Here is a 10,136-nt window from a genome sequence, read left to right on the forward strand (position 1 = left end):
AGTACCCTGCCCGCTGACATGTTTGTAAGATCTTAATCCTGAAAAGAGTACCCTGCCCGCTGACATGTTTGTAAGATCTTAATCCTGCCCACTGACATGTTTGTAAGATCTTAATCCTGCCCGCTGACATGTTTGTAAGATCTTAATCCTGCCCACTGACATGTTTGTAAGATCTTAATCCTGAAAAGAGTACCCTGCCCGCTGACATGTTTGTAAGATCTTAATCCTGCCCGCTGACATGTTTGTAAGATCTTAATCCTGCCCACTGACATGTTTGTAAGATCTTAATCCTGCCCATTGACATGTTTGTAAGATCTTAATCCTGCCCACTGACATGTTTGTAAGATCTTAATCCTGAAAAGAGTACCCTGCCCGCTGACATGTTTGTAAGATCTTAATCCTGCCCGCTGACATGTTTGTAAGATCTTAATCCTGAAAAGAGTACCCTGCCCGCTGACATGTTTGTAAGATCTTAATCCTGCCCGCTGACATGTTTGTAAGATCTTAATCCTGCCCGCTGAAATGTTTGTAAGATCTTAATCCTGCCCGCTGACATGTTTGTAAGATCTTAATCCTGCCTGCTGACATGTTTGTAAGATCTTAATCCTGCCCACTGACATGTTTGTAAGATCTTAATCCTGCCCGCTGACATGTTTGTAAGATCTTAATCCTGCCCACTGACATGTTTGTAAGATCTTAATCCTGCCCACTGATATGTTTGTAAGATCTTAATCCTGCCCGCTGACATGTTTGTAAGATCTTAATCCTGAAAAGAGTACCCTGCCCGCTGACATGTTTGTAAGATCTTAATCCTGCCCGCTGACATGTTTGTAAGATCTTAATCCTGACCGCTGACATGTTTGTAAGATCTTAATCCTGACCGCTGACATGTTTGTAAGATCTTAATCCTGCCCGCTGACATGTTTGTAAGATCTTAATCCTGCCCGCTGACATGTTTGTAAGATCTTAATCCTGCCCGCTGACATGTTTGTAAGATCTTAATCCTGCCCACTGACATGTTTGTAAGATCTTAATCCTGAAAAGAGTACCCTGCCCGCTGACATGTTTGTAAGATCTTAATCCTGCCCACTGACATGTTTGTAAGATCTTAATCCTGAAAAGAGTACCCTGCCCGCTGACATGTTTGTAAGATCTTAATCCTGCCCGCTGACATGTTTGTAAGATCTTAATCCTGAAAAGAGTACCCTGCCCGCTGACATGTTTGTAAGATCTTAATCCTGCCCGCTGACATGTTTGTAAGATCTTAATCCTGCCCGCTGACATGTTTGTAAGATCTTAATCCTGCCCACTGACATGTTTGTAAGATCTTAATCCTGCCTGCTGACATGTTTGTAAGATCTTAATCCTGCCCGCTGACATGTTTGTAAGATCTTAATCCTGCCCACTGACATGTTTGTAAGATCTTAATCCTGAAAAGAGTACCCTGCCCGCTGACATGTTTGTAAGATCTTAATCCTGCCCGCTGACATGTTTGTAAGATCTTAATCCTGCCCACTGACATGTTTGTAAGATCTTAATCCTGCCCGCTGACATGTTTGTAAGATCTTAATCCTGCCCGCTGACATGTTTGTAAGATCTTAATCCTGCCCGCTGACATGTTTGTAAGATCTTAATCCTGCCCGCTGACATGTTTGTAAGATCTTAATCCTGCCCACTGACATGTTTGTAAGATCTTAATCCTGCCCATTGACATGTTTGTAAGATCTTAATCCTGCCCACTGACATGTTTGTAAGATCTTAATCCTGAAAAGAGTACCCTGCCCGCTGACATGTTTGTAAGATCTTAATCCTGCACGCTGAAATGTTTGTAAGATCTTAATCCTGCCCACTGACATGTTTGTAAGATCTTAATCCTGCCCACTGACATGTTTGTAAGATCTTAATCCTGCCCGCTGACATGTTTGTAAGATCTTAATCCTGCCCGCTGACATGTTTGTAAGATCTTAATCCTGCCCGCTGACATGTTTGTAAGATCTTAATCCTGCCCGCTGACATGTTTGTAAGATCTTAATCCTGCCCGCTGAAATGTTTGTAAGATCTTAATCCTGCCTGCTGACATGTTTGTAAGATCTTAATCCTGCCCGCTGACATGTTTGTAAGATCTTAATCCTGCCCGCTGACATGTTTGTAAGATCTTAATCCTGCCCGCTGACATGTTTGTAAGATCTTAATCCTGCCCGCTGACATGTTTGTAAGATCTTAATCCTGCCCGCTGACATGTTTGTAAGATCTTAATCCTGCCCGCTGACATGTTTGTAAGATCTTCATCCTGCCCGCTGACATGTTTGTAAGATCTTAATCCTGAAAAGAGTACCCTGCCCGCTGACATGTTTGTAAGATCTTAATCCTGAAAAGAGTACCCTGCCCGCTGACATGTTTGTAAGATCTTAATCCTGCCCACTGACATGTTTGTAAGATCTTAATCCTGAAAAGAGTACCCTGCCCGCTGACATGTTTGTAAGATCTTAATCCTGCCCACTGACATGTTTGTAAGATCTTAATCCTGAAAAGAGTACCCTGCCCGCTGACATATTTGTAAGATCTTAATCCTGCCCGCTGACATGTTTGTAAGATCTTAATCCTGCCCGCTGACATGTTTGTAAGATCTTAATCCTGCCCGCTGACATGTTTGTAAGATCTTAATCCTGCCCGCTGACATGTTTGTAAGATCTTAATCCTGCCCCCTGACATGTTTGTAAGATCTTAATCCTGCCCGCTGACATGTTTGTAAGATCTTAATCCTGCCCGCTGACATGTTTGTAAGATCTTAATCCTGCCCGCTGACATGTTTGTAAGATCTTAATCCTGCCCACTGACATGTTTGTAAGATCTTAATCCTGCCCACTGACATGTTTGTAAGATCTTAATCCTGAAAAGAGTACCCTGCCCGCTGACATGTTTGTAAGATCTTAATCCTGAAAAGAGTACCCTGCCCGCTGACATGTTTGTAAGATCTTAATCCTGAAAAGAGTACCCTGCCCGCTGACATGTTTGTAAGATCTTAATCCTGCCCACTGACATGTTTGTAAGATCTTAATCCTGCCCGCTGAAATGTTTGTAAGATCTTAATCCTGCCCGCTGACATGCTTGTAAGATCTTAATGCTGCCTGCTGACATGTTTGTAAGATCTTAATCCTGCCCGCTGACATGTTTGTAAGATCTTAATCCTGCCCGCTGACATGTTTGTAAGATCTTAATCCTGCCCGCTGACATGTTTGTAAGATCTTAATCCTGCCCACTGATATGTTTGTAAGATCTTAATCCTGCCCGCTGACATGTTTGTAAGATCTTAATCCTGAAAAGAGTACCCTGCCCGCTGACATGTTTGTAAGATCTTAATCCTGCCCGCTGACATGTTTGTAAGATCTTAATCCTGCCCGCTGACATGTTTGTAAGATCTTAATCCTGCCCGCTGACATGTTTGTAAGATCTTAATCCTGCCCGCTGACATGTTTGTAAGATCTTAATCCTGCCCACTGACATGTTTTTAAGATCTTAATCCTGCCCACTGACATGTTTGTAAGATCTTAATCCTGCCCGCTGACATGTTTGTAAGATCTTAATCCTGCCCACTGACATGTTTGTAAGATCTTAATCCTGAAAAGAGTACCCTGCCCGCTGACATGTTTGTAAGATCTTAATCCTGCCCGCTGACATGTTTGTAAGATCTTAATCCTGCCCGCTGACATGTTTGTAAGATCTTAATCCTGCCCGCTGACATGTTTGTAAGATCTTAATCCTGACCACTGACATGATTGTAAGATCTTAATCCTGCCTGCTGACATGTTTGTAAGATCTTAATCCTGCCCGCTGACATGTTTGTAAGATCTTAATCCTGCCCACTGACATGTTTGTAAGATCTTAATCCTGCCCGCTGACATGTTTGTAAGATCTTAATCCTGCCCGCTGACATGTTTGTAAGATCTTAATCCTGCCCGCTGACATGTTTGTAAGATCTTAATCCTGCCCGCTGACATGTTTGTAAGATCTTAATCCTGCCCGCTGACATGTTTGTAAGATCTTAATCCTGCCCGCTGACATGTTTGTAAGATCTTAATCCTGCCCGCTGACATGTTTGTAAGATCTTAATCCTGCCCACTGACATGTTTTTAAGATCTTAATCCTGCCCACTGACATGTTTGTAAGATCTTAATCCTGCCCGCTGACATGTTTGTAAGATCTTAATCCTGCCCGCTGACATGTTTGTAAGATCTTAATCCTGCCCGCTGACATGTTTGTAAGATCTTAATCCTGCCCGCTGACATGTTTGTAAGATCTTAATCCTGCCCACTGACATGTTTGTAAGATCTTAATCCTGCCCACTGACATGTTTGTAAGATCTTAATCCTGAAAAGAGTACCCTGCCCGCTGACATGTTTGTAAGATCTTAATCCTGAAAAGAGTACCCTGCCCGCTGACATGTTTGTAAGATCTTAATCCTGCCCACTGACATGTTTTTAAGATCTTAATCCTGCCCGCTGACATGTTTGTAAGATCTTAATCCTGCCCACTGACATGTTTGTAAGATCTTAATCCTGAAAAGAGTACCCTGCCCGCTGACATGTTTGTAAGATCTTAATCCTGCCCGCTGACATGTTTGTAAGATCTTAATCCTGCCCACTGACATGTTTGTAAGATCTTAATCCTGCCCATTGACATGTTTGTAAGATCTTAATCCTGCCCACTGACATGTTTGTAAGATCTTAATCCTGAAAAGAGTACCCTGCCCGCTGACATGTTTGTAAGATCTTAATCCTGCCCGCTGAAATGTTTGTAAGATCTTAATCCTGCCCGCTGAAATGTTTGTAAGATCTTAATCCTGCCCGCTGACATGTTTGTAAGATCTTAATCCTGCCTGCTGACATGTTTGTAAGATCTTAATCCTGCCCGCTGACATGTTTGTAAGATCTTAATCCTGCCCGCTGACATGTTTGTAAGATCTTAATCCTGCCCGCTGACATGTTTGTAAGATCTTAATCCTGCCCACTGACATGTTTGTAAGATCTTAATCCTGCCCGCTGACATGTTTGTAAGATCTTAATCCTGAAAAGAGTACCCTGCCCGCTGACATGTTTGTAAGATCTTAATCCTGCCCGCTGACATGTTTGTAAGATCTTAATCCTGCCAGCTGACATGTTTGTAAGATCTTAATCCTGCCCGCTGACATGTTTGTAAGATCTTAATCCTGCCCACTGACATGTTTTTAAGATCTTAATCCTGCCCACTGACATGTTTGTAAGATCTTAATCCTGCCCGCTGACATGTTTGTAAGATCTTAATCCTGCCAGCTGACATGTTTATAAGATCTTAATCCTGCCCGCTGAAATGTTTGTAAGATCTTAATCCTGCCCGCTGACATGTTTGTAAGATCTTAATCCTGCCCGCTGACATGTTTGTAAGATCTTAATCCTGCCCGCTGACATGTTTGTAAGATCTTAATCCTGCCCGCTGACATGTTTGTAAGATCTTAATCCTGCCCGCTGACATGTTTGTAAGATCTTAATCCTGCCCGCTGACATGTTTGTAAGATCTTAATCCTGCCCGCTGACATGTTTGTAAGATCTTAATCCTGCCCGCTGACATGTTTGTAAGATCTTAATCCTGCCCGCTGACATGTTTGTAAGATCTTAATCCTGAAAAGAGTACCCTGCCCGCTGACATGTTTGTAAGATCTTAATCCTGAAAAGAGTACCCTGCCCGCTGACATGTTTGTAAGATCTTAATCCTGCCCACTGACATGTTTGTAAGATCTTAACCCTGCCCGCTGACATGTTTGTAAGATCTTAATCCTGCCCACTGACATGTTTGTAAGATCTTGATCCTGAAAAGAGTACCCTGCCCACTGACATGTTTGTAAGATCTTAATCCTGCCCGCTGACATGTTTGTAAGATCTTAATCCTGCCCGCTGACATGTTTGTAAGATCTTAATCCTGCCCACTGATATGTTTGTAAGATCTTAATCCTGCCCGCTGACATGTTTGTAAGATCTTAATCCTGCCCGCTGACATGTTTGTAAGATCTTAATCCTGCCCACTGACATGTTTGTAAGATCTTAATCCTGAAAAGAGTACCCTGCCCGCTGACATGTTTTTAAGATCTTAATCCTGCCCGCTCACATGTTTGTAAGATCTTAATCCTGCCCACTGATATGTTTGTAAGATCTTAATCCTGCCCGCTGACATGTTTGTAAGATCTTAATCCTGCCTGCTGACATGTTTGTAAGATCTTAATCCTGAAAAGAGTACCCTGCCCGCTGACATGTTTGTAAGATCTTAATCCTGCCCACTGACATGTTTGTAAGATCTTAATCCTGAAAAGAGTACCCTGCCCGCTCACATGTTTGTAAGATCTTAATCCTGCCCACTGACATGTTTGTAAGATCTTAATCCTGCCCGCTGAAATGTTTGTAAGATCTTAATCCTGCCCGCTGAAATGTTTGTAAGATCTTAATCCTGCCCACTGACATGTTTGTAAGATCTTAATCCTGCCCTCTGACATGTTTGTAAGATCTTAATCCTGCCCGCTGACATGTTTGTAAGATCTTAATCCTGCCCGCTGACATGTTTGTAAGATCTTAATCCTGCCCGCTGACATGTTTGTAAGATCTTAATCCTGCCCGCTGACATGTTTGTAAGATCTTAATCCTGCCCGCTGAAATGTTTGTAAGATCTTAATCCTGCCTGCTGACATGTTTGTAAGATCTTAATCCTGCCCGCTGACATGTTTGTAAGATCTTAATCCTGAAAAGAGTACCCTGCCCGCTGACATGTTTGTAAGATCTTAATCCTGAAAAGAGTACCCTGCCCGCTGACATGTTTGTAAGATCTTAATCCTGCCCACTGACATGTTTGTAAGATCTTAATCCTGAAAAGAGTACCCTGCCCGCTGACATGTTTGTAAGATCTTAATCCTGCCCACTGACATGTTTGTAAGATCTTAATCCTGAAAAGAGTACCCTGCCCGCTGACATATTTGTAAGATCTTAATCCTGCCCGCTGACATGTTTGTAAGATCTTAATCCTGCCCGCTGACATGTTTGTAAGATCTTAATCCTGCCCGCTGACATGTTTGTAAGATCTTAATCCTGCCCACTGACATGTTTGTAAGATCTTAATCCTGAAAAGAGTACCCTGCCCGCTGACATGTTTTTAAGATCTTAATCCTGCCCGCTGACATGTTTGTAAGATCTTAATCCTGCCCACTGACATGTATGTAAGATCTTAATCCTGCCCACTGACATGTTTGTAAGATCTTAATCCTGCCCGCTGACATGTTTGTAAGATCTTAATCCTGCCCGCTGACATGTTTGTAAGATCTTAATCCTGCCCGCTGACATGTTTGTAAGATCTTAATCCTGCCCGCTGACATGTTTGTAAGATCTTAATCCTGCCTGCTGACATGTTTGTAAGATCTTAATCCTGCCCACTGATATGTTTGTAAGATCTTAATCCTGCCTGCTGACATGTTTGTAAGATCTTAATCCTGAAAAGAGTACCCTGCCCGCTGACATGTTTGTAAGATCTTAATCCTGCCCACTGACATGTTTGTAAGATCTTAATCCTGCCCGCTGACATGTTTGTAAGATCTTAATCCTGCCCGCTGAAATGTTTGTAAGATCTTAATCCTGCCCGCTGAAATGTTTGTAAGATCTTAATCCTGCCCACTGACATGTTTGTAAGATCTTAATCCTGCCCACTGACATGTTTGTAAGATCTTAATCCTGCCCGCTGACATGTTTGTAAGATCTTAATCCTGCCCGCTGACATGTTTGTAAGATCTTAATCCTGCCCGCTGACATGTTTGTAAGATCTTAATCCTGCCCACTGATATGTTTGTAAGATCTTAATCCTGCCTGCTGACATGTTTGTAAGATTTTAATCCTGCCCACTGATATGTTTGTAAGATCTTAATCCTGCCCGCTGATATGTTTGTAAGATCTTAATCCTGCCCACTGATATGTTTGTAAGATCTTAATCCTGCCCGCTGACATGTTTGTAAGATCTTAATCCTGCCCGCTGACATGTTTGTAAGATCTTAATCCTGCCCGCTGAAATGTTTGTAAGATCTTAATCCTGCCCGCTGACATGTTTGTAAGATCTTAATCCTGAAAAGAGTACCCTGCCCGCTGACATGTTTGTAAGATCTTAATCCTGCCCGCTGACATGTTTGTAAGATCTTAATCCTGCCCACTGACATGTTTGTAAGATCTTAATCCTGCCCACTGATATGTTTAGTTCGATCTTTGAGCCAGCTTAAATATTTCAATCACTGAAATTGCACTGCTCCTGATTTTTTGCCAAGATTTGAGCTGAGCCGGGTGACTTCATCGAGCTGCACTGCCCATCATTGTTCTGAATCTGATAGAGAAATGCCATAGAGTTGCCAAAGCTAAGCTTTTCATAAAAGACGACTAAAAGGGTACAAAGAGACAGAGTTTCTTTATGATCTGTAAGATGTCACTTTGAGATTGTCTTGTGCAGCGTCACTGAAGGATGCAGTTTTCCTTTATTTCAGTCTAAGTGGTGCTCTCATCATGGATGCCTGCAGCTGAGCTCCTGTTCTTTCTTCTGCACAGCTCACAGTAATGGAAGGATTCGTGCCTACTGTTTTACTCCTGTATACGATGGTAGCTAAACGAGGGCTTTGTAAGGTTGATGACTGGTTTGTCATAAAGTCACTGAGGAAACCCAAGACGCTCTTATCCAACTGCCTTCAACGCTCTCAAAACACCAGTAGCCTTAAAAACACGGGTCAGGCCATTACGCCACACTTGATGACCTTGAATTTAGCACGTTTAAACGTTGCATGCTTTTTTATTAGCCTCCTCAGAGAGAGAGGTAAAGAAAAGGAGCCATTGCTTCAGTCTGAGCGTCTTTAGTAACATTGTTGCAGCATATGCGTCTTTAGAGCAGCCCTGTATGCAGCGCCAGTTTAGATGAGTCAATGATTATTGAAAATAAGAAGACGATACACCTGCTGGTTTCTCATGTTGTGGAAGGAAACAGCTGAATCGATGCGCGGTTGCGGCTGGAGGCTCGTGACTAGAAGCCGGGTTGAAGGCTGACCTCTGCCGAGAATCTGCGTCAGTCTGACATCCTGAGAGCAGCGTGATGTGCTCCGACGAACGGAAGTGTTACCTGAGGCATGCAGTAGGACGGCTGAGGCAGCGGTTAAAGTTGCGTGACCGTGACTGAACATGGTGGCAGCTGACCGGCCTGTGCCAGGAGGGAGGCTGATGAGGAGGTGCGACATTGCACAGATCTGAGCGTTAACGTGGAAGATGACCAGACTCAGCTTGGTTCGATTAGGTTCTGGTGTAGCAGATGACGACGAGCTGGGATCAGGTAGAAGGACAGAATTTCTCCTCCATATTTGGCGGACATAACACTCGCACCAATGAAAACGAGGAAAATGCAGCGTTCAGCTGAGACCAATGACTGCAGAGGGAGGAGAACAGGTTTAAAAGAGGACAGCGACGTGGTGATTGGACACACGGGAATTGTTTTCTAAGTCTGATTGGACAATAGATGGAGTAAGTAGACACCCTAACAGCTGATCACCAGGTGAGAGTGGCAAAGGCATAATGAGTGAAGGGGGAGTCTCCCTGCTTGAACTTTGCTGAGCTCCATTTCATCGTTGTACTAATTACATTTACGTTGTTCTGTGATTGGTCACTATTATTCATTCTTTGTTTTGCCATTATAAACATGTTTATTTGCCCAGTAGTGTCATTCATATAACTAGCAAAAGCTACTTGACTGCATGATCATTATTTATTTACCTGCATTTCAGTAAATACACAATCCTAAATGGTGTTTCCATACTTTTATTCTACTGAATTGTGCAACACTGTAACACTTTGGTAATACCTACCCAGAGGACCACCACATAGGCATCCATTGTATAAAACCACTAAAAGAAAAAGATGTGCCAATGTAAACATGCTAAAATGACTAGAAACGGTGGAGCATTTAAACATTTCTGGTTCAAAGAGCAGAAACAAGTTGCTCCAGTGAAGTGCACTGGTTTGGTTTGAAGAAGGACTTTGTTCTGCAAAGACTGCACACGCTGGGTGCAAGCATAGCCAATTTCCATGAGCAGGTGCTGAAAAATG

The sequence above is a fragment of the Cheilinus undulatus genome, linkage group 20, assembly GCF_018320785.1.
Source record: "Cheilinus undulatus linkage group 20, ASM1832078v1, whole genome shotgun sequence".
Classification (NCBI taxonomy): domain Eukaryota; kingdom Metazoa; phylum Chordata; class Actinopteri; order Labriformes; family Labridae; genus Cheilinus; species Cheilinus undulatus.